General features: G+C 44.7%; 1 protein-coding gene and 1 pseudogene across 1 annotated transcript in view; both read left to right on the top strand.

Moving 5' to 3' along the window:
• Positions 1–24,063, top strand: part of ctsa (cathepsin A) — a 133,760-nt gene that overhangs the window by 76,343 nt on the left and 33,354 nt on the right. The window lies entirely within an intron of this gene.
• LOC117377806 (spermatogenesis-associated protein 13-like) overlaps positions 1–24,063 on the top strand; it is a 75,221-nt pseudogene that overhangs the window by 47,968 nt on the left and 3,190 nt on the right.

Raw genomic sequence — 24,063 nt, forward strand, 5'->3', positions numbered from 1 at the left:
ATGTTAGCCTGGTGTTAGCCTAGTGTTAGCCTGGTGTTAGCCTGGTGTTAGCCTGGTGTTAGCCTGATGTTAGCCTGGTGTTAGCCTAGTGTTAGCCTGGTGTTATCCTGGTGTTAGCCTGGTGTTAGCCTGGTGTTAGCTTGGTGCTATGGCCAAATCAGGATCACAATGTAGTTAAAATAATTTCATACGAGCTCCATGTTTTACAAAATATGAATAGACTATAACAAACAAACTACCCACAATGCACCTGTGAAACCACAAACCTCTGACCGTCGTGTGTATATAAAATGTCTTTGTATATTTTACACATGCTGCTGGTTTAATATTTAGTATAACGTCTTTAGAAAGTACTGTATTTTCTGGACTATAGGTCGCACCAGCCAAAAATACATAATAATGAAGAAAAAACATACAAGTTGCATTTTGGGGGAAATTTATTTTACTAAATCTGAGACCAAGAACAGACATTTTATCTTTTAAGGCAAGTTATAATAATAAGGATAAAATAGAGAACACTAGGCTGAACAGCAGTACAGCACGTAACATATAGACAACGAGCTGTCTGTTATGTTTACTTCTTCCTCACAGTTCACACCATAGAACAAACACATCAAATATATAATATATATATAATATATAATAATATATATATTATATAATATAAGCTCTGGCTCATGTCACATAAACACACAAAACTACACATGGAAGCACGGAACATATACAGACCACTTTGACCTAGTTTTCACGTAGTTTTCACGACCTTAAACGAGACTTATGATAAACTAAACATTTACAAAAATGTGACCTTTATGGTCTTTTAAATGAAGGAGAAATAAATAATAGGAAATTAAATATGAAATGTATAAAAGAAAACGAGTCAAGTAAATTTTCTTACAGGTATTACAAACTAATCAACTCTGAACAACTCCACCTGCTCCGGAGGTGAAGCGTCACTTCAGACTGGTACAAGTCTAGAGCGCCCTCGTGTGGTTGTCAGTGTGAGATTAACAAACATGTGAAATTATATATGTTAATAATTTCACGTATAAGCCGCACCCTCGGACAAACTATGAAAAAAAGTGACATTTATAGTCCGGAAAATTCTGTACTTTTATAATGATTTAGATCATTTTAAAAGTTGTTCAGTTTAATGAGGACGACGGCTGATCTAATAAACAGCAGCGTTTTTGTCCTGAAGAGACGTTTCCTTTGAGACAGATGTACAGACAGAATAAAAGAACGATATGAGATAATGAAACTCGACTCCCCCGACGCGCTGCAGACTCAGTGTAAACTCAAAGACTCAAGGAAACTTAAAACTAAATACAAATTCAATTATAAAACCTTCTCTTGCATATTTTTTATTATTCTGTTAGGCTTGTGATTGTTGTGATTGTTATAATCTCAGTTTATTTCTCAGTTTATTTCAAACCTCAAATCAATTTAACCCAAATAACTTCACTGACTGTAACAGGGAGGGCATCCTGTGTAAACATCACTGGTTCACATGGTTGTGTAATATTAGGTCTACATATTTTTATTACATTCAAATTGCTTTGTTCATTTATTTATTATATTTAGTTCTTTACACAGCTTAATTATAACCTTTAATTATAATGTTTAAAAAAACAAACAGAAGCAGAGTTAAAAACTCACTCATGTTTATCATGTTTATGTTTATCATGTTTATCATGTTTACTGTGTCAGAAATCAAAATGCTCCAATCCTTTGTTTCTTTTTCTTGTTTATATATGTGTGTGTGTGTGTGTATATATATATATATATATATATATATATATATATATATATATATATATATATATATATATATATACACACACACACACACACACACACACACACACACATATATGTATATATATATGTGTGGGGGTGTGTGTGTGTGTGTGAGAGAGTGTGTGTATATTTAGCTGCTTTTTGTTTGAGTGCGTGGTCTGAGTCCTGGTTTATACTGAAGCACATTTTGGGTTTGTTCTTCTCATTTTGGGTTTGTTCTTCTCATTTTGGGTTTGTTCTTCACATTTTGGGTTTGTTCTTCACATTTTGGGTTTGTTCTTCTCATTTTGGGTTTGTTCTTCTCATTTTGGGTTTGTTCTTCTTATTTTGGGTTTGTTCTTCACATTGTGGGTTTGTTCTTCTCATTTTGGGTTTGTTCTTCTCATTTTGGGTTTGTTCTTCTCATTTTGGGTTTGTTCTTCTCATTTTGGGTTTGTTCTTGGAGTATTTGAAGTGTGCACCTGCCTCTGTGGCCTCCTGTGTGAGCGTTCTGTCCTCTCTTTGTGTGTCTTTGTCCTCAGCTCTGGGTGAACCAGGAGGACGGGGGAGGGGAGCCCGCCGAGGGGACGAGCGAGATTCAAAATGGTCACCTGGACCCGACCAACGACTGCCTGTGTCTGGGATCTCCACTCCAGAACCGCGACCAGATGAGAGCCAATGTCATCAACGAGATTATGAGCACAGAACGGCACTACATCAAACACCTCAAGGACATCTGCGAGGTACGGGACACACCCACATCAGACAGGTACGGCCCTGAGACACACCCACATCAGACAGGTACAGCCCTGGGACACACCCACATCAGACAGGTACAGCCCCGGGACACACCCACATCAGACAGGTACGGGCCTGGGACACACCCACACTGACATCAGACAGGTACGGCCCTGGGACACACCCACACTGACATCAGACAGGTACAGCCCCGGGACACACCCACACTGACATCAGACAGGTACAGCCCTGGGACACACCCACACTGGTGCGGTTGCTGAAACATGGTCGGGTCGGGTATCATCAGCAAATATGGGTTCAGTCGATGTCCTGGTTGGACATATAGGACGGGTCTTGCTCCTTTTTAAATTTAGACGTTAAAATGACATCATCTCCACAGATCTGACAGGTAACAGGCAACAGGTGGAGACAGATCAGTTTAATGCCATACTGGGGAACATTTTAGACAAAGTAGGTGTCGGACCCTGGATGTGTTTGTACAAACTGCTGCTTCTAGAAACACACAAGCACTGATCCAGCTCTTTCAGCTCCGATACTGATTCTGTAGCTTCAAGTATCTGCCGATTCCCGATATCAACCGATACCAGGCAAAACCGATACCAGGCACACAAAAAAACCAAAAAAACGATACCGACAAAAACAGCAGTTATTTCCTTTATACAAATATAAAATACAAATGTGTTATGTACCTGAGATTTGAATCACTACAGAACAACTTTGTGCAAATAAAAGTTCAAACATTCTGAGACTTTCTGGGTCGACTATAATCAGGAAATAATCTTATTACGTCAATGGCTGGAGAAGTGTCTTGCCCACTGACACAATGGCAGCTCTAGTCGGGTTATTTATGTTTAACATATATTTATTTATTTTTGTCACAGAAGAAGAACCTTTCCCGTTTCCAACTTTCAGCTCGACTGAATCCTCAAAAACACTCCAAGATTTTTCAGAGAAATCTCATGATCTGAACTTAATCCTCCATAAACAGGATTTAATCTGAGCGTCTTTTTAAATCTGTGTGTGGAAGCGTGTCTTTACCACAGCTCTTTGGCATCTCGAAAACAGCTACGCAAACAGACGAAATGGAAAATGCTAGTCCCATATCACATCTGTGGAAAGGCGGTGTCCTACACAAACTCAACGCTGCTGCTAAATCTGTTTCATACTATTTAGTTGTGGTAAAGTTGTGGTAAAGTTGTGGTAAAGTTGTGGTAAAGTTGTGGTAAAGTTGAGGTAAAGTTGTGGTAAAGTTCTGACGCTGTGAAACTTCGCTCTCTGCTTGTCTCCATGGAGATATTACTGCTGAATGTTTCACAGTATGGCATTAAACTAGCTTGCATTTATTAAATTATATATTGCATCAAATCCATATCATCATCTGTAACATCTTTACAGAGACAAGCAGTTGATGAACCTTCTACTGGAAAAGTTACGTAGTGCGCCTTTACGTTTCCCTCTCATAAAGTATAAATATGTGTTATGTTCTTTTTGATTGGACAAAAAAATCAATTTATTCGTCTTAAATTAAGAGGATTTTCAAACACGGCTTAAAGAGAATGATCACACATTTACTTTTAATTGGCTTTTTCTTTAAAACAAAAGAGACTAAGCCTCATCTGGACCTGCACAGACTGAAGTGTTTAACTACACTGAAAACAGAGAGCATTGTGGGAAGTGTAGTGTGAAAGAAAAAAATCCATCTCACAACAAATCTATTCCCCGAGTTCCAACGGCACCTTTAATTATTCACTCCAATTAAACGACGAATGAAGAGTCCGACCTAAACCTGAGAACAGGCCCAGAAGCCTGATAACGGCCCAGGGTCTGAACGGCCCGGCGTCTGAACGGCCCGGCGTCTGAACGGCCCGGCGTCTGAACGGCCCGGCGTCTGAACGGCCCGGCGTCTGAACGGCCCAGGGTCTGAACGGCCCAGGGTCTGAACGGCCCGGCGTCTGAACGGCCCGGCGTCTGAACGGCCCGGCGTCTGAACGGCCCGGCGTCTGAACGGCCCGGCGTCTGAACGGCCCGGCGTCTGAACGGCCCGGCGTCTGATCGTGTTTATTTCAATGAGATTCTAAAAATAAGATCAAATGAATGACCCTGGGCCTTTTTCTCTAAACCCAAACTGTGTGTGTCCATCATGTTTTATAATTACTGCTGGTAATATTTGTGAAGACAATATTAAAATATTAAAATTCAGTGGCTCACACCTGGACGAGGGATTACACCTGAAATGAACCAGCCTTAAAGTTCATTTTATCAATTTAAACACATCAGTAAATGTAAGATTCAACCTCTTCAGTCTAAAGTTTAATCTGACGCAGAAACAAATCCTGTCCTCTGATGTGATGTATGATAATAATAATAATAATAATAATAATAATAATAATAATAATAATAATAATAATAATAATAATAATAATATTTACTAAAACACTTTTATTCTGTTTAAACTGCCAGAAGGGAATTCTCTATATTGTGATGTGTTTTGGATGTAATTGTTGGCGACAGTGGCTCAGTTGAAAGTTTCACTCATCTGAAGGTTGGTGGTTCATAAACATAAACGTCACTGATTGAGCAACACATGTGTGTGAATGTGTGTGTGAATGTGTGTGTGGGGGTGTGTGTGGGGGTGTGTGTGAATGTGTGTGTGAAGGGGTGTGTGGGGGTGTGTGTGGATGTGTGTGTGTGAAGGGGTGTGTGAGTGTGTGTGTGGGGGTGTGTGTGGATGTGTGTGTGTGAATGGGTGTGCGTGGGGGTGTGTGGGGGTGTGTGTGTGAATGTGTGTGTGGTTCTTGATAATGGCTTTGAGGCTTGAAGGTGGAGAAGCGTTGCATAAAAATGTGACGTTTATGTGACGGAGACGGAGAGAGTCCTTCTTAGAAATCGACTCTACATTCTGTAATTTTCAATAATTACTTTTGTTTATAAAGAAACACTAACACATGACGCACTGTGAGGTCACACTCTGACCTTTGACCCTTGGACATATTTGTGAAACAAAAACTCACTTTAATAATTGTTCTGTTGTTGTGTCGTCTTGGTGAAACTCTTCGTGTCGATTTTGTTTCAGGGATATTTACGGCAGTGCAGGAAACGTGTGGACATGTTCAACGACGACCAACTCAAAGTCATCTTTGGGAACATCGAGGACATTTACCGCTTCCAAATGGGATTCGTTCGGGATTTGGAAAAACAATACAACACAGAAGAGCCGCACCTGTCCGAAATAGGACCCTGCTTTTTAGAACACGTACGTATGGATCAGCCGAGTCGCTGTTTCAGTTTTACCCTTAATATGAGAAGCCACAACCCGCCAATTATTCACCAGTGACACAAAACAAAAGTAAATCTTTAATTTTCTGATCCATTATCACTTCTCTATTATTATGAAGTCAAACTGTCATAATAGTAGTAGAACTTCAGTAGAACTTCAGTAGAACTTCAGTAGAACTTCAGTAGAACTTCAGTAGAGCTTCAGTAGAACTTCAGTAGAGCTTCAGTAGAGCTTCAGTAGAACTTCAGTAGAGCTTCAGTAGAACTTCAATAGAACTTCAGTAGAACTTCAGTAGAACTTCAGTAGAACTTCAGTAGAGCTTCAGTAGAGCTTCAGTAGAACTTCAATAGAACTTCAGTAGAACTTCAGTAGAACTTCAGTAGAACTTCAGTAGAACTTCAATAGAACTTCAGTAGAGCTTCAGTAGAGCTTCAGTAGAACTTCAGTAGAACTTCAGTAGAAAGCCGCCTGCGACGGCGCGTTTGTCCTGATTCTGAGACTTAAATAAATATGTATATGTATTTATAATAATAAACACTGTATGTGTGTACATGTGTATGTACATGTATATGTGTATGTGTACATGTACACATGTGTATGTGTACATGCGTACATGTACATGTGTATGTACACATACACATGTACATGTGTATGTGTACATACACATGTACATGTGTGAAGTGTCCTCCGTTGACATCTTTAGACAGTTCAGTGTCAAGTGAAAATTACAATAGATTTGTGCAGCTTCTATTATTTAAAAAGCCTAAAAACATTTTTAAAAAGTACAGTGTATGAAAGACACGTCACAGAGATGAGAACTCTGAAGTGTCAAAGTGTCAAAGTCCTCAAAATGGCGTCTCTGAACAGGACGTTGTGTCAGACTCTTTATGCAGTGTGTGTTTCAGTTGATTGTTTACAGAGAGCAGTAGTTTTTCATTCACAAAAAGATTTAACCAAACACTGAGCCGCGGGTCGATAAAGACGAGGTTTAGGTTTGGACGTCACTTATGTCCGTAAATGTTTGTCCATTGTCCCGCTGTTACATAACAGTACTGTGTCTTTGCAGCAAGACGGGTTCTGGATCTACTCGGAGTACTGTAACAACCACCTGGACGCCTGCATGGAGCTGAGCAAACTCATGAGAGACGGGCGCTACCAGCATTTCTTTGAGGCGTGTCGCCTGCTCCAGCAGATGATCGACATCGCCATCGACGGCTTCCTGCTGACGCCCGTCCAAAAGATCTGCAAATATCCTCTACAGTTAGCCGAGCTGCTCAAGTACACCGCACAAGAGCACAGGTGAGGCGGGGCAGGTGAGGCGGGGCAGGTGAGGCGGGGGCACAGGTGAGGCGGGGGCACAGGTGAGGCGGGGCAGGTGAGGCGGGGCAGGTGAGGCGGGGGCACAGGTGAGGCGGGGGCACAGGTGAGGCGGGGCAGGTGAGGCGGGGCAGGTGAGGCGGGGCAGGTGAGGCGGGGGCACAGGTGAGGCGGGGGCACAGGTGAGGCGGGGCAGGTGAGGCGGGGCAGGTGAGGCGGGGGCACAGGTGAGGCGGGGGCACAGGTGAGGCGGGGGCACAGGTGAGGCGGGGGCAGGTGAGGCGGGGGCACAGGTGAGGCGGGGGCACAGGTGAGGCGGGGGCACAGGTGAGGCGGGGCAGGTGAGGCGGGGCAGGTGAGGCGGGGCAGGTGAGGCGGGGGCACAGGTGACATGGGATAGGTGAGGCGGGGCAGGTGAGGCGGGGGCACAGGTGAGGCGGGGGCACAGGTGAGGCGGGGCAGGTGAGGCGGGGCAGGTGAGGCGGGGGCACAGGTGAGGCGGGGCAGGTGAGGCGGGGCAGGTGAGGCGGGGTAGGTGAGGCGGGGGCACAGGTGACATGGGATAGGTGAGGCGGGGCAGGTGAGGCGGGGCAGGTGAGGCGGGGCAGGTGAGGCGGGGCAGGTGAGGCGGGGCAGGTGAGCTCTGGCGTAGCTCATTATTTAGAGTCTTTAAATGACTTTAAACCTTGTGTGTATTGAGGCTAAAATAACGACTGACAACAGCAAAATGCAAAAAAAGCTGCTTGGTCAAAGATATTAGTTTTAACACGAGTTTTGCTTCAGAGACTGGAGATGTTAGTGTTAAGTTCTTCAGATCTTGGTGAGAGCAGACGTTCATGACAGACACTGGTTCATTACTGTTGCATTGTGGGTGCAGATGTGCTCTGTTTGGCGCCGTTTACTCGAGCATGAGCTGAAATAAATGATCTCAGCAAAGACGTTACATCGTTCAGTCTGGTGTTTATAGACACGAGTGGAAATCCCTGGACCTGTCTGATTACAAAGTGAATCACTGTTAAACCATAAACTGATGCTGTTTTTACATGTGGAGTGTGTGTGTTTGTGTTTTTGTGGTCGAGGGAGGACGTGTCTCAGTTTTAACGCAGAGACACGTCTGGACAGTGGGACATGAGGGACTTTTCTAAAGGTAAAAAATAAATCGACGAGGATGAAACCAAGACTAACCGGGTTGAGAATAAAATAGAGTTAAATGTTGACAAAAATGATTTAAATTTGTACTAAACCAAAGATCAGCAGAGTTGAAGGTTGAAGGTTCAATCCCAGCTCCCACAGATGAATACTGTTATTGTGTCCTTTGGCAAGACACTGAACCCCCCTCACCCCCAGTGTCTGTGTAACTGGTGTGTGGGTGTGTGTGTGAATGTGTGAGTGAATGTGTGTAAATGTGTGTGTAAATGTGTGTAAGTGAGTGTGTGTAGGGGTGTGTGTGTAAATGTGTGTAAAGGGGTGTGAATGTGTGTAAATGTGTGTGTAAATGTGTGTGTGGGGGTGTGTGTGAATGTGTGTAAATGTGTGTGAATGTGTGTACATGTGTGTGTAAATGTGTGTAAGTGAGTGTGTGTAGGGGTGTGTGTGTAAATGTGTGTAAAGGGGTGTGAATGTGTGTAAATGTGTGTGTAAATGTGTGTGTAAATGTGTGTGTGGGGGTGTGTGTGAATGTGTGTAAATGTGTGTGAATGTGTGTAAATGTGTGTGTAGGGGTGTGTGTGGGGGTGTGTGTGAATGTGTGTAAATGTGTGTGAATGTGTGTAAATGTGTGTGTAAATGTGTGTGTGTGAATGTGTGTAAATGTGTGTAAATGTGTGTGTGGGGGTGTGTGTGAATGTGTGTAAATGTGTGTGTAGGGGTGTGTGTGGGGGTGTGTGTGAATGTGTGTAAATGTGTGTAAATGTGTGTAAATGTGTGTGTGGGGGTGTGTGTGAATGTGTGTAAATGTGTGTGAATGTGTGTAAATGTGTGTGTAAATGTGTGTGTGGGGGTGTGTGTGAATGTGTGTAAATGTGTGTGAATGTGTGTAAATGTGTGTGTAGGGGTGTGTGTGGGGGTGTGTGTGAATGTGTGTAAATGTGTGTAAATGTGTGTAAATGTGTGTGTGAGTGTGTGTGGTTCCTTGATGTAAAACGCTTTGACTCTTGGTGGAAAAGTCCTGAATAAAAATGTGACTTTACCATTTTCATAGTGACTTTGGTTTGTATTGATCGATCCTCTTGAATGCCACAGACAGGGGCAGATGCCACAGACAGGGGCAGATGCCACAGACAGGGGCAGATGCCACAGACAGGGGCAGATGCCACAGACAGGGGCAGATGCCACAGACAGGGGCAGATGCCACAGACAGGGGCAGATTCAGGAGACAGGGGCAGATGCCACAGACAGGGGCAGATGCCACAGACAGGGGCAGATTCAGGAGCAGTTGCCAGTTGTTTATTTGACTGTTGAGATCCCAGAGCAGATGGACGTAGTGAGGATTGGATTTTGATGTCAGTTTGATTGTGGAGTTAAACATTTGATCTACAGCAACAAGGTTAAAATAAGTCAAATATCCACATGTGCACACATTTCACTGGACGCTCTGACCTCTGACCTACACATCTGGTCATTACATTTTGTCCTCGTCAGATTCACTCAGGTCCCTTTGCGTTTGGAGAACGAGTATCTGATAAATCCATTTTAAAAACCTGTAAGTGATCGGAGCGATTTTACAAATACAGAATCTATTTTAATTTTAACAAACTTTGCCCCGAATGTAGTGAGACAAATACGTCTCTTTGTTTAGTCCTGTCGGGTTTGAGTTTGACTGTGGCGAGTGTTACTGATGTGGCCACAGCTGCCCTGAGGCAGACTGACAGAAATAAGGCTGCCAGTCTTCACCACATGACCAGTGTGTTGCTCAAGGGCACAAAAACACTATCAGCCATGTGTATCTGGCTTCAGTGCCGTTTGATTTAAGTCTTTGTTTGGACATTTATTTTGAGGCTTCATAAACCTGTCGCTCCAAACATCATAACTTTACTGCAGGACAAGGTCTCGAGCAGGAGCCAGAGGGAGCCGTCGAGCCGTCGAGCCATCGAGCCGTCGAGCCTCGTGCGCGGCGCCGGTCAGAGAGTTAACGGAGCGAGAGCCTGACGAGGATTAAGCAGCACTCTGTTGTTTAAAGTGGAGTAAATTTACAGCCCTCGCCCAAGTTTATAACAGCGGCGTGTTTATATCTTCAGTCGGCTCTTCTGAAGCTTTGACAGAAACACGTCTGCGTTAAACACGTCGGCCTGAAGGTCAGATCAATACTGACCTCAACGCTCCGGTCACTGCGCTCAGACGGACGAGTACGAGTTTTTATTTGACCAAACTACACACGTGCACAGTGACTTTAGATTTCAGATTCATAAAGTAGGATTTAATGAAATGAAATAATCCAGATCACTGTAACTGTTTTGTTGTTGTTGCTTTTTGTTTTTCAATAGTGATTAACTGTAACTGATTTGTTTTGTTTCCATAGCGATTATCGATACGTGGCGGCGGCTCTGGCCGTGATGCGAAACGTCACTCAGCAAATCAACGAGAGGAAGAGGAGGCTGGAAAATATCGACAAAATCGCCCAATGGCAGGCGTCCGTCCTGGACTGGGAGGTACGTCTGCAACTAAAGGCGCACTATGGAACTTTACCACCTGCTGCTTGTCTCCATGGAGATGTTATTACGTTGCCTAAAATGTTTCACAGTAGGGCATTAAACATTTAATCTTATAAGTATCTACACAGCCCGTCCAAAGTTTGGACAGAGCGACATTCAGAGTTTTTTATTTATTTTTACGACTTTCTACGTTTTATAAACAAACAGAAGACGCCGGAAAAATGAAGCACGAAAAACGAGATTATGTTCAGAAAAGTTCCACACTCCATCTCTCCACGGAGACAAGCAGGTCACATGACCTGACCAGAAAAATTATATCCTGATTTATTCATTTACTGCAGTTTTATCCCGAGTTTATTGGACAAACCCTGGGTTTAAAAGTGTCTCCTTCAAACAGTGATTCTTATCCATGACACAGATGGCGGCTAAGCTAGGCGGCTAAGCTAGGCGGCTAAGCTAGCTGCAGATGCTAACTTTTGGCTCTTAGAGAAGCTTGTGTTTGTTTATTTACAACACTGGCACTGCATCGGGGCATCTGATACAACGACAACAAGTGGAACAGCCAAGACTCGAGGTTAATAATAATAATAATAAATACAGCTGCCACTTCACGAGGAGGTTATCGGTTTGATCATGTCCTCATTACTACAGCGTCTCTGTCCAGATGATCGTGTTGGCAAAATGGTGACGAGACCTGAATGTTTTTTAATTTCTGCTGTGACTAAGATGGGAGTTTTTAAAGGTGTATTGCGTAACTTTTCATAAACCATAAACATTTGAGATAGTGCTCAACAGCTAAAGTAATAAAACAATCCTCTGCGTTTTAGAACATGTCACGTTTGTAGAGTGTAAACTGTCGGGTTAGCAGAGCCCACAGAGTTATGCAGAGGACATTTAAAGAATAATAAACTAAATATTTTACTAGCGATGTTTGAGCTTTGCTAATTGTGCCGTTTCACTTCCATCGCTAACCAGAGCATCGAAGAAAAAAAGCAAATCAGAATCTGTGAATCAAGATGTTTCCAAATGTTGAACCAGATGTTAAAGTTTCACATACTGTAATTATCTTAATTTGCCGTCGTTTCAAAACGCCAAATTTGGCCTTTCACCAGGATTAATGTCTCGCTCCAAATCATCCTAAACATCGTAACAGCCCCTTTAGTGTGACCACTAGGGGGCAGATGACTCAGGTCTTTACACTGTACAGAGCCTGACGTACGGCCTCTTCACGGTGTAATGTTGTGTCCAGGGAGACGATATTTTGGATCGGAGTTCAGAGCTGATCTACACCGGAGAGCTGTCGTGGATCTATCAGCCGTATGGGCGGAGCCAACAGAGAGTCTTCTTCCTCTTCGATCACCAACTTGTCCTCTGCAAAAAGGTAAGTGACTGACATAACCTGTGCAAAAAGGTGAAGGACAGAGCCGTGTCCATCGTGTGGTGAAGGACAGAGCCGTGTCCATCGTGTGGTGAAGGACAGAGCCGTGTCCATCGTGGTGAAGGACAGAGCCGTGTCCATCGTGTGGTGAAGGACAGAGCCGTGTCCATCGTGTAGTGAAGGACACTCGTCATGTGGTCATAATAATAACATGTTTTCGGACATTGTCCTACAGAGTGAAGTCACAGTTTAAAAAAACACAGCTGCCCTGGGGCAGACTGATGAACACGACGCTGCCAATCCGCCCCATTGGGACCACCACCACCCACACAGTGCAGCTTAAGTGTCTTGCCTAAGGACACAACGATAGAACTTGGACTCAAACCTCTGACCTTAGGGTAGAAAGGCGCTCTAACTGAGCCACTGCGCCCTCTGGTGGCAGTGGTGGAACGGCAGAATTGCCCGTGTCATGTACATGTTTTTACTTTGCTTTGAACATCAAAATGGTTTGAATTTCTTTAATTCTATCGATACCGATACTGGTGTTGGATATTGTCATTTTGCTGTATTGGGTATCGGTCCCGTGGTATCGGTTCATTCGATCCTGATGTAATAAATCTTTACATTTTGTCTCATAATGTTTGAACTTCACATGTTGCTGTTCAGTCGTTGACGTTTCCATTTTGTTTTGTGGTCACTGATTCTTTTGGGGAAAAGGTCATTTTCCGTCTTGACGCTGGTATCGTATCGAGGATCGGCAGATACTTAATGCCAAGTATCGATATCAGCGTTGGTACAATACCCACTCATCGAAGTAGCAGGTCTCTGTAGTGAAGTTACTGTGTACTGCAGTTTGTTTCTTTCTCTCTCCCTCTCTCTCTCTCTCTCTCTCTCTCTCTCCTCTCTCTCTCTCTATCTTTCCTCTCTCTATCTATCTCTCCTCTCTCTCCCTTTATCTCTCCTTCTCTCTGTCTCTTTTCTCTCTCTCTCTCTTTATCTCTTCTTCTCTCTCTTTATCTTTCTCTCTTTATCTCTCCTTCACTCATTATATCTCCCTCTTTTTTTCTCTCCGGCTCTCTCTCTATCTATCTCTCCTCTCGCTCTGTCTCTCTCTCTTTATTTCTCCTTCTCTCTCTCTCTTTATCTCTCCTTCTCTCTCTCTCTCTCTTTATCTCTCCTTCTCTCTCTCTCTCTTTATCTCTCCTTCTCTCGCTCTTGGACTGATTTGTTCCTCTCTCCATCCCTCCATCCCTCTCTCCCTCGTTCTCTCTTGTCTTTTCTCTGACCTCCTCGTGGAGCCGAGGGTTATTTATATCTCCCAGAGCAAAGCTGCAGATGACGAAGATGAGGGGGAGGAGGAGGTGAGGAGGAAGTGAGGAGGAGGTGAGGAGGAGGTGAGGAGAAGGAGAGGAGGAGGAGGAGGTGAGGAGGAGGAGGTGAGGAGGAGGAGGTGAGGAGGAGGAGGTGAGGAGGATGAGGAAGTGAGGAGGAGGTGAGGAGGAGGAGGAGGTGAGGAGAAGGAGGAGGTGAGGAGGAGGAGGTGAGGAGGAGGAGGTGAGGAGGATGAGGAAGTGAGGAGGAGGTGAGGAGGAGGAGGAGGTGAGGAGAAGGAGGAGGAGGTGAGGAGGATGAGGAGGTGAGGAGGATGAGGAGGTGAGGAGGAGGTGAGGAGGAGGAGGTGAGGAGAAGGAGGAGGTGAGGAGGAGGAGGTGACGAGGAGGTGACGAGGAGGTGACGAGGAGAAGGAGGTGAGGAGGAGGTGAGGAGGAGGTGAGGAGAAGGAGGAGGAGGAGGTGAGGAGGAGGGGGAGGAGGAGGTGAGGAGAAGGAGGAGGAGGAGGTGAGGGAGGAGGAGGTGAGGAGGAGGAGGTGAGGAGGAGGAGGTGAGGAGGAGCCAGTGCAGTGACGTCATGGAGGCGTAAATCATATTGAAAAACAATAGAACTGGAATCAGTGAGTCTCAGAGACGAGTGGAAATAAAACTCCCACTGACTGTGTACTCTGTGTACTCTGTGTACTCAGTGTGTACTCTGTGTACCCTGTATACTCAGTGTGTACTCTGTATACTCAGCGTGTACTCTGTGTACTCTGTATACTCAGTGTGTACTCTGTATAATCAGTGTGTACTCTGTGTACCCTGTACACTCAGTGTGTACTCTGTGTACTCTGTGTACTCTGTGTACTACATTGTGGTGTATTTCATTATTGGCAGAGACGACATCATGACGTTATATGGATCAATAACTTCATTGCAGAGATGAACTGATCCTTTTTCAGCTCGGGTCTTGATACTTTGACTTTAAGTATCTGCTGATACTCGAGTGTGGACCTCACGTCCTCTCAGACACAGGTTTGTGTAGTTTCTGTAGTACTTTATTCTCGGGTCTAGTCACTGATAGAAATGATCAGGTTCAGGTGTAAATCAACCCCCCCAACGGGAGACGGGGTCCAAAGGTCACGGCCTGAATGGACACAACGCCAACGACTCAGACGCACCATCAGAAAGTCTCCAAGAAGATGTGAAAGCAGCATTGAGAGTGATCTCTGCCTCAACCATCACAGAAACAATGAGCTGATTTACACTTCAGCAGATCCTATAAGAGCCACGCTCGACTATAAGAGCCACGGGAGCCACGGGAGCCACGAGAGACAATGCCCACCATGGAAACGACGGTTAGAGGCTAAAATCAAGGCATAGAGAAGAGAGAAGTGAGTCAACTGTCAGAGGCTCAGAGAGGTGAAAGTGTACGCTCAGTGGCAGCGTAATAACACGAGAGCAGACCCACCAACGCTGGAAACAGAACAGTACTGCAAAGGCCTATGGGAAAAGGAGGCATCACATAACAGTGATGCACAGAGGCTGGTGAGAGAAGATCACAGCAACCTCCCTGAATCCAGTCACCATCACAGTGGCAGACATCCAGGAATCTCAGGTATGAAAAACTGGACCAGGCCCTGACATGATCTAAGCCGACTGGCTAAAGAAGCTCACTGCCCTCCATGAGCGCCTGGCAGCACAAATGAACCCTGAATGGCTAAGTGAGGGGCGTACGATCCAGATCCAGAAGGATCCCTCAAACTATTCGCCAATAACCTGTCTCTCCACAACATGGAACCTCATGTCAGGCATCATCGCGGCTAAGATAAGTGGACACATGGATCAATACATGAGCACAGAAGAGCATCGGCAAAGATACCAGAGGAGCCAAACATCAGCTCCTGGTCGACCGAACAGTCGCCCAAGACTGCAGAACCCGTAAGACCAACCTGCGCACTGCCTGGACTGATACAAGAAAATCTAGGACTCAATGCCACACACATGGATCACTGAATGAAGCTGTACAACATCATCAAGACTCTAAGAGCCTTCACTGCAAACTCAGTGAGGTTGTGGAAAACCAACCTTGAGGCCAATGGTCACTTTCACAATTGACCATCAAATGTGGCATATACCAAGGAGATCTATTGTCCCCACTGCTGTTCTGCATAGCTTTTTTTTGTTGTTTTTTCTTGCCAAGAAGGGGGATCTAAGGACAGGGGATGTTCTGGGACAGTTATCCATTTGCTTGTTTTCTGTTGATTAATTTGTTTGTTTCTGTTTCATTGTTGATTTTACAACTTTGTGTTGGTTAAATCAGTTCTCATGTTCAGCTCTAAGAGGCAACTGCTGTTGTGATTTTGCTCTTGACAAAAATAAATTTAATTGAATTTGAGGTCTCAACCTCCTCATCCAAATCATCAACAACACTGGCTATGGATACAACTCAGGAATGGGGCCACCATCAGTCACCTCCTCTACATGGATGACATCAAACTGTACGTTAAGATTGAGACATCGACTCAATGATCCACACCACCAGGATCTACACCACCAGGATCTACAGCACAGACACTGGAATGTCATTCAGGCTTGAGAAGTGCAGCTGAATGGTGACAAAGAGAGGGAAGGTAGTCCACACAGAAGGGGTCCCACTCCCAGAAGGAACAATAGCCAACACTGAGGACAGTTACAAGTACCTTGGTATCCCACAACCAAATGGCAACAAGAGGAAACAAGGAAAGCAGGCATGGCCAAATACCTCCAACAAGTAAGGCAAGTTGAGTCAGCTCAACCACAAATGTTAAGACATGAAAGCTCCTGACGATGCATGGAGGGTTCCATCCCAAGTCAAGCACCCTGAGACTGTACGCGAGGAAAGGAGGCCGAAGATTAGTAAGTGTGAGAGCCACAATCCAGGGTGAAACATCCAAGATCCATGAGTACATCAATGACAAAGCCCCAACAGGTGACGTGTACAGTGTCTCAGACAGTGGAGGAGGAGGAGGAGCTGCTGGAGGAACCATCATGGAAGGACACTCCCCTGCACGAGATGTACCACCGGAACATAACTGAAGTGGCTGATATAAAAAAAAGCTGGACTGAAGGACAGAGGCTCATCCTGGAGCACAGGAGCCTTGAGCACCAGAGCGATAGAGGCCCAGATCTACCACACCAGACAAGACCCAAGTGTAGACTGTGCAAAGAGGCCCCTGAGATCAGCACATAACTGCAGGTGTAAGATGCTGCAGGGAAAGCAAACATGAAGTGACATAACCAAGTAGAGCCAGAGTGAAACATCTGTTCAGAGTATGGACTGGAAACCCCCGAGGTCAAGGTGGGAAACTCCTCCAAAAGTTGTGGAGAATGAGCCAAGATCCTGTGGGACGTCAGATACAGACTGACAGAATGGACCAACCGGACACTGTGGAGGATAAACAACAGAGCAAAAGCCGTTGGACGTCACAGAACCAAGTGAACATCAAGAAAAAGGAACAAGAGAAATCTAGAGAAATACCAGGGGCCCAAAAAAGAGCTGGAGAAGTCCTGGTGAAGGTGAAGGCATCAGTGGTGCCTGTGGTCATCGGAACACTTGAGCAGTGACCTCCAAACTGGAGGAGGCTACAGCAGATCCCAGGAAAAACATCAGACATCTCAGTCCAGAAAAGTGCAGTACAGGAACAGCAAAGATACTGTAGAAACCTCAAGCTCCCAGGCGTCTTCTTGTTCAGTCGTGCACAGTTGTAGTGAGTCGTTCTGGTTCAGTTGTTAAAGTGACAGATTTATGGCTGAACTTGGCATCTGTCTGTGATGTTGTTACTAAAGGATTGAGATGGAGCAAAAACAACACTGACCACAGAACAACACTGACCGCAGAACATCACTGACCGCAGAACATCACTGACCGCAGAACATCACTGACCACAGAACATCACTGACCACAGAACGACACTGACCACAGAACATCACTGACCACAGAACGACACTGACCACAGAACATCACTGATCACAGAACAACACTGACCACAAAACAACACTGACCACAGAACATCACTGACCACAGAACGACACTGACCACAGATCAACACTGACCACAGAACATCACTGACCACAGAACAACACTGACCACAAAACAACACTGACCACAGAACATCACTGACCACAGAACATCACTGACCAGAGAACAACACTGACCACAGAACGACACTGACCACAAAACAACACTGACCACAGAACATCACTGACCACAGAACAACACTGACCACAAAACAACACTGACCACAGAACATCACTGAACCACAGAAACGACACTGACCACAGAACAACACTGACCACAAAACAACACTGACCACAGAAACAACACTGACCAACAAACAACACTGACCACAGAAACATCACTGACCACAGAACATCACTGACCAGACGAACAACACTGACCACAGAACGACACTGACCACAGAACATCACCTGACCAACAGAACAACATACTGACCACAGAACATCACTGACCACAGAACAACACTGACCACAGAACAACATGGACCACAGAACAACCTGACCACAGAACATCACTGACCACAGAACGACACTGACCACAGAACGACACATGACACAGAACATCACTGACCACAGAACGACACTGACAAACAGACAACACTGACCACAGAACAACACAGACCACAGAACAACACTGACCCACAGAACGACAACTGACCACAGAACAACACTGACCAGAGAACATCACTGACCACAGAGAAAAACACTGACCAGAGAACAACCATGGACCACAGAACAACACTGACCACAGAAACAGCATTGACCACAGAACGACACTGACCACAGAATATCACTGACCACAGAACAACACTGAACCACAGAACAACACTGACCACAGAACATCACTGACCACAAAACAACACTGACCACAGTAACAACACTGACCAGAGAACAACACTGACCACAGAAAAACACTGACCAGAGAACAACACTGACCAGAGATTTATTACAGCAGACACACCAAAATCATCAAAGTCAACATCATCTTTAATATCATGTGTCTTAGAGCAGTTAAGCCTGACCCTACTAACTGTAAACACTAACCCCTGACCCCTGACCCCTGACCTTGCCATTATGTGTTAGAAGTTTTTTATAAAGGCTTAAAAGTATTTGCATTTAGATCAAATACCTCCCTGTATTCTTTAGATTTTAGTAAAGTAACTGTACTCTGAATACCAGCAAATGACAGTAACTGTACTCTGAATACCAGCAAATGAAGTAACTGTACTCTGAATACAGTTACTCAGTATTTGGTACTCTTAGTACTCGGTCCATGTATTCAGTTACTTAGGTCTATAGGTCAGATCTTCACTCTTGTCCTTTCCTCTCCTCAGGATCTGATTCGCAAGGGACATCCTGGTACTACAAAGGCCGCATTGACATGGACCGATACGAGGTGCGGGAACGCTATCGACGGACGCGACGACGACTTCAACGTGAGCGTCAAGAACGCCTTCAAACTGTGCAACAAGGACAGCGAGGAGATACACATCTTCTTAGCCAAGAAACCGGAGGAGAAAGTGCGTTGGCTCAGGGCGTTTCACGAGGAGAGGAAGATGGTGCTGGAGGATGAGAAAATGGTTTGTTATAGTTTATTTCCTTAGTTATTTGCCATTGATACTGGCAGTGTGATGCTAATGTAGGCATTGTTCTGTCTGAAAACTCTGTTTGACTTTAACCTGAGCTTTATTTTAAGACAATCTGAACCATAAAGAACTGACTTACCTGAACTACAACAGGTGAGCTGGTTTGTGATGTTAAACAAGTCCCTCTCAGATAACATTACAGTCACAAGCTAGCTAGCATTAGCATTAGCCAACAGCTTTTCAGTTAGTCAGTCTCATCTTTTTGTTGAAAAAAAAACTCCTAACAGGACCATGAATACTCGGATTGATCATCTGCTGTTCAAAAATGTGTTTAAAACAATTTTATATTTTTGAGTATTAAGACTTTTGTAAAGCTTTTGGTCGTGTTTGCTAACGTGTGCATTGTGTCGCCATGGCAACCACCCTCGGAAAAAGCACAATTTATTAAAGGAAAAAGAGATGGGTCCAGGGCGCCTCACTGCTCCTGGAAAAAGTAGTACTGATGTCAAAAGTACTGATGTAAAAGTAGTCCTGATCAAAAGTACTGATGTAAAAGTAGTCCTGATGTAAAAGTACTGATGCAAAAGTACTGATGTAAAAGTAGTCCTGATGTAAAAAGTACTGATGTAGAAGTAGTACTGATGTAGAAGTAGTACTGATGTAAAAGTAACTGATGTAGAAGTACTGATGTAAAAGTAGTACTGATGCAAAAGTACTGATGTAAAAGTACTGATGTAGAAATAGTCCTGATGTAGAAATAGTCCTGACATTTTAGGATATTTGTTACATCATGTTTCATCTCTTCTTCTGTGTTTTCAGGTTTTGAGATCTCCGAGTACCAGAAGCGGCAAGCGGCCTGACGGTGCGAAAGGTGACCAAAACAGAAAGGTGAGGCAACAAGAAGACACCAGGTGAATCCCCGCTCTCCTATTGGCTGATCTGCTCTGTCTTCTCATCGCTGTTTACTCCTCCCTACCCAAACCCTTTTGATTTTGATTTTATGAATGGACCTAGATTAGCTCTGTGCTCTGGTTAGCTAGCCCAGTCAACCGCCGTGTGTGTTCCAACTTTATTTACGTGTCTGCGTCTGCACACGCCACTTTTACTACAGCCACAAAGCAGCTGTTAAGCACCAATGAAAAGACAGAGGGATTCTGCATGTTTCAGTGAAAGGGTCGGATCAGCGAGGACAGTGTGTGTGTATGTGTGTGTAGGGGGGGGTGTGTGTGGGTGTGTGCACATGTGTGTGTATACGTGTCGGGTGTGTGTGTGTGTGTGTGTTTGTGTGTATATGTATGTGTGCATATGTGTGTGTTGTGTGTGGGTCTCATGTCACACTTGTTTAACATATGGGAAGCCACACAGTGTTTTCTTTGTCCTGAGTAAAAGGAGTTATATAATATATAAACTGGTAAATATCTTCATATAGATTCTCTTTAAAAAGATGAGAGGCTTGTAATTTTCATCATAGTTTCACTTCAACTATGAGAGACAGAATGAAAGAATCCAGGAAATCACATTGGAGGATTTTTTATGAATTTATTTGCAAATTATTGTGTAAAATCAGTATCTGGTCAATAACAAAAGTTCATCTCATACTTTGTTATATTCCCTTTGTTGCAGTGACAGGTCGTTTTCTGTCTCCAGAGGTTTTCTCTGTTGCTGTAGTTTGGTCCATTCCTCCTGCAGATCTCCTCTAGAGCAGTGATGTTTTGGGACAACACGGACTTTCAACTCCCTCCAAAGATTTTCTGTGGGGTTGAGATCTGGAGACTGTGGAGGAATTTACCAATAAATTCATTAAAAATCCTCTTATGTGATTTCCTGGATTCTTTCATTCTGTCTCATAGTTGAAGTGAAACTATGATGAAAATTACAGGCCTCTCTCATCTTTTTAACTTGAACAGTTGGGGCTGAATAAATACTTTTTTGCCCCACAGTAACAATAATAGAACATACTTACAAAATGATCCATGTTTATAGGTGAGTCTGACCATGGCTGTGGTCACACTCAAAGTCAGTATCAGATTTTTGAAGTTCAAGGATTATTAAAAAAGCTTTTTAGAATGTAAAATCTGATGTGAGTAATCTGACTTCTCTGATGGCCCCGTGTTAGATCACACAGTTAGAATCATGTACACAGTCATTTAACTATCAAAGGTCCAAAAATCAGACTTTGGTGTTTAGTGACACTGATCCTGTAGTAATGAAGTACTGTAGATATTTGACCCTCCAAGTATTTAAAATGTGTACTGACAGTTTCTGGAGCAGGCACAAAACGCATTTGAGATTTTAATGTAAATACCTTTTAAATAATAATTAAAAAAAACTGTCAGACATGATGTAACAGCACGAGCTCCACAGCTGCACGTCTCAGTCACAGAAAACACTGAGTTTATTTCCTGACAAGGCAAGAATGACCTCGGACCCACACAGACCCACACGGACCTGCTGATGTGACCCTTTGTTTTTAGTTTTGTTAGTGCCAGACTAGATGTTTGTACATTTATCATTAGTGGTGCTATTCTCCACAGAATGCATGCCCATGATCATAATCCTAATGTGTTTAAGTCTATGGAGGTTAGCATACTACAGAGGTTAGCATACTACAGAGGTTAGCATACTACAGAGGTTAGCATACTTCAGAGGTTAGCCTACTACAGAGGTTAGCCTACTACAGAGGTTAGCATACTTCAGACCTGTTACATGTTTGTGTATTTGTGCTGTGTTGATGGCACAAGGTGAAGTACTCTCTTGAATTGCAGATTCATTTGTAGATTTCATCTTGAGAAAGAGGGCCATGTTGTATGGACATGGTTTGAAAATGTTACAGGTATATACCACGCTAGAGCTAGAGCAATAAGATGCCATGGCAACTGCACAGCGTCAGTTGAAAAAATGCTGTTAAAGAAATAAGGAAAAAATATCTTGGCAAAGTAGCATGAAATCTCCCTCCTTCTGTTGATCAAAGAGTTTGATAAAACAAATCGATGTTTGTCCCTGATGAGATGCCATGGCAACTTCCTGAAAACCTCATCTCCAAATCTGGACTCTGACTGTGATGCTTGTAGACTTTAGCAACGTCGTGGCCTGTAGCTCTGACCTCTGTCCTGTAGCTGTGACCTCTGACCTCTGTCCTGTAGCTCTGACCTCTGTCCTGTAGCTCTGACCTCTGTCCTGTAGCTGTGACCTCTGACCTCTGTCCTGTAGCTCTGACCTCTGTCCTGTAGCTGTGACCTCTGTCCTGTAGCTGTGACCTCTGACCTCTGTCCTTTTGCTCTGACCTCTGTCCTTTTGCTCTGACCTCTGTCCTGTAGCTGTGACCTCTGACCTCTCTCCTATAGCTCTGACCTCTGTCCTGTAGCTCTGACCTCTGTCCTTTTGCTCTGACCTCTGACCTCTGTCCTGTAGCTCTGACCTCTCTCCTATAGCTCTGACCTCTGTCCTGTAGTTCTGACCTCTGTCCTTTTGCTCTGACCTCTGTCCTTTTGCTCTGACCTCTGTCCTTTTGCTCTGACCTCTGTCCTTTTGCTCTGACCTCTGTCCTTTTGCTCTGACCTCTGTCCTGTAGCTCTGACCTCTGTCCTTTTTCTCTGACCTCTGTCCTGTAGCTCTGACCTCTGACCTCTGTCCTGTTTCTCTGGCCTCCGCTCGTGTCCAATGTCCAAGGGGCTTTTCAAACAAACAGCATCAAACAATGTTTTTGCCGCAGAGACAATAGAGACACGTGTGTCAGGGTCCAGTCATGTGTCAGGGTCATGTGTCAGGGACATGTGTCAGGGTCCAGTCACGTGTCAGGGTCATGTGTCAGGGTCATGTGTCAGGGTCATGTGTCAGGGTCATGTGTCAGGGTCCAGTCGTGTGTCAGGTTCATGTGTCAGGGTCCAGTCGTGTGTCAGGGTTCAGTCATGTGTCAGGGTCCAGTCGTGTGTCAGGGTCATGTGTCAGGGTCCAGTCATGTGTCAGGGTCCAGTCGTGTGTCAGGTTCATGTGTCAGGGTTCAGTCATGTCTCAGGGTTCAGTCATGTCTCATGGTTCAGTCTTGTGTCAGGGTCATGGTGTCAGGGTTATGTGTCAAGGTCCAGTCATGTGTCAGGGTCCAGTCATGTGTCAGGGTTCAGTTATGTGTTAGGGTTCAGTCATGTGTCAGGGTCATGTGTCAGGGTCCAGTCATGTGTCGGGGTCCAGTCATTTGCCAGGGTTCAGTCATGTGTCAGGGTTCAGTCATGTGTCAGGGTTCAGTCATGTGTCAGGGTCCAGTCATGTGTCAGGGTCCAGTCATGTGCTAGGGTCCAGTCATGTGCTAGGGTTCAGTCATGGGTCAGGGTCCAGTCATGTGTCAGGGTCCAATCATGTGTCAGGGTTCAGTCATGTGTCAGGGTCCGGTCATGTGTCAGGGTCCGGTCATGTGTCAGGGTCCGGTCATGTGTCAGGGTCCAGTCATGTGTCAGGGTTCAGTCATGTGCTAGGGTTCAGTCATGTGTCAGGGTTCAGTCATCTGACAAGGTTCAGTCATGTGTCAGGGTCCAGTCATGTATCTGGGTCATGTGTCAGGGTCATGTGTCAGGGTCATGTGTCAGGGTCCAGTCATGTATCTGGGTCGTGTGTCAGGGTCCAGTCATGTGTCAGGGTCATGTGTCAGGGTCATGTGTCAGGGTCCAGTCGTGTGTCAGGGTTCAGTCATGTGTCAGGGTCCAGTCGTGTGTCAGGTTCATGTGTCAGGGTTCAGTCATGTCTCAGGGTTCAGTCATGTCTCAGGGTTCAGTCTTGTGTCAGGGTCATGTGTCAGGGTTATGTGTCAAGGTCCAGTCATGTGTCAGGGTCCAGTCATGTGTCAGGTTCAGTTATGTGTCAGGGTCCAGTCATGTGTCAGGGTCCAGTCATGTGTCGGGGTCCAGTCATTTGCCAGGGTTCAGTCGTGTCAGGGTTCAGTCATGTGTCAGG

Source organism: Periophthalmus magnuspinnatus, chromosome 10 (assembly GCF_009829125.3).
Source record: "Periophthalmus magnuspinnatus isolate fPerMag1 chromosome 10, fPerMag1.2.pri, whole genome shotgun sequence".
In the NCBI taxonomy this organism is placed as follows: domain Eukaryota; kingdom Metazoa; phylum Chordata; class Actinopteri; order Gobiiformes; family Gobiidae; genus Periophthalmus; species Periophthalmus magnuspinnatus.